Source organism: Mandrillus leucophaeus, unplaced genomic scaffold (assembly GCF_000951045.1).
Source record: "Mandrillus leucophaeus isolate KB7577 unplaced genomic scaffold, Mleu.le_1.0 Scaffold1, whole genome shotgun sequence".
Lineage (NCBI taxonomy): Eukaryota > Metazoa > Chordata > Mammalia > Primates > Cercopithecidae > Mandrillus > Mandrillus leucophaeus.
The window spans coordinates 8375827-8377627 of record NW_012098097.1 but is presented as its reverse complement, the minus strand read 5'-3'; the positions used below and the strand labels follow the sequence as shown (position 1 = coordinate 8377627).

Below are 1801 nucleotides of genomic sequence, written 5' to 3'. Positions count from 1 at the left end.
AGTGAAACCCCATCTATACTAAAAATAAAAAACAGCGAGGCATGGTGGCGGGCACCTGTAATCCCAGCTACTCGGGAGGCTGAAGCAGGAGAATCGCTTGAACCCAGAAGGTGGAGGTTACAGTGAGCCAAGATCGTGCCACTGCACTCCAGCCTGGGTGACAGAGCAAGATTCTGTCTCAAAAAAAAAAGGTAATAAGGGCCGGGCTCAGTGGCTTACACCTGTAATCCCAACACTGAGAGGCCGAGGCGGGTGGATTGCTTGAGCTCAAGAATGCCAGACCAGCCTAGGCAACGTGGTGAAACCCCATGTCTACCAAAAATGACCTGAGTGTGGTGATGCACACCTGTGGTCCCAGCTACTCAGGAGGCTGAGGTGGAGGTTGCAGTGAGCTGAGGTCGTGCCACAGCACTCCAGCCTGAGAGACCTATCACCAAAAACCTGGGCAACAAGAACAAAACTCCATCTTAAAAAAAAAAAAAAAAAAATACCCAAGAAATCCTGACTTGAATTCTTGGTTTAACCACACTGAGCAGGGGAGGTCTGTGGGTCGTTTTGTTTTGTGACAGGGTCTTTATCTGCCACCCAGGCTGGAGTGCCGTGGTGGGATCATAACTCACTGCAGACTCAATCTCCTGGGCTCAAGTGATCGTCTCAGCCTCCCAGGTAGCTGGGACTACAGGCATACGCTACTGCACCCGGCTCATTTCATTTTTGTACAGTGGGGTCTGTGTTTCCCAGGCTGGTCTCAAGACTCCTGGGCTCAAGATATCCCCCAACCCTTGGCTTCTCAAAGTACTGGGAATCCAGGCGTGAGCTGTGCCTGGCCTGGGACGTTTTTGACCCTCCCCTGTAGTAGCTATATGTGATAAGGATCTTGACCCAGCGAGAGTCAAGGCTGCTAGTCCTGTGGTCCACTTGGGCTGGCCTCCTTGAAGCTGAGCAGAAATTTACAAAATGGAGCTATTTAATTGAAAAGGCTGGGCATGGTGACTCATTTAGCCTCATTTGAGGCTGTTTGCTCAGTTTGTCCCCTCCCTCGCGTTTGACTTGTTTCAGAATTAATGGGAAAATCACCGCTTTTCTGTGATCAGCAGCAGTTTGGTCACAGATTTCTTAGTGATTGTATCTCCCTCCTCAGGGATCCAGGATTCCTGGGAAGGCATCTGGGTGGGGTGCCTTGGGAATTCTCCCAGCCTCTTCCAGGAGCCCTCTGGCCAGTGCAGGCGTGATCTCAGCTCACTGCAAGCTCCACCTCCTGGATTCACACCATTCTCCTGCCTCAGCCTCCCAAGTAGCTGAGACTACAGGTGCCCTCCACCACACCTGGCTAATTTTGTTTTTGTATTTTCAGTAAAGACAAGATTTCACCGTGTTAGCCAGGATGGTCTCCATCTCCTGACCTTGTGATCCACCCGCCTCGGCCTCACAAAGTGCTGGGATTACAGGCGTGAGCCACTGCGCCTGGCTGGAAATACTTTTAACTTGAGATATTGTGTGTACATGTGTAATAAATACAAATTCCCCAGACCAGAGCCCCATTTTATACTCATGAATAAAGAGAAAGATGCACATGGCCTAAGATGTGTTCATTGGGAGCTTCTGAAGCTTAGCCCCAGTCTGGTGGGGTCCTGGCTCCTCCCTGCAGTCAGCTGTGCCAAGGCAGATGAATCGTGCTCACCCCTAGGAAGGCTGGTGTCAGAATCCCAAATAATGGCTTTCCTTGGGGGTACTTACCACCACTGAAGAAATAAGAGTACAGGCCAGGCGTGGTGGCTCACACCTGAAATCCCAGCACTTT

At 50.7% G+C, this 1801-nt stretch overlaps 1 long non-coding RNA gene across 1 annotated transcript in view; it reads right to left on the bottom strand.

Moving 5' to 3' along the window:
* Nucleotides 1–190, bottom strand: part of LOC105538885 — a 23014-nt gene extending 22824 nt beyond the window's left edge. Inside the window, exon 1 of the long non-coding RNA XR_001005980.1 lies at nucleotides 154–190. This is a non-coding gene — a long non-coding RNA (uncharacterized LOC105538885). The remainder of the gene's footprint in view (nucleotides 1–153) is intronic.
* Nucleotides 191–1801: the final 1611 nt, after the last annotated feature.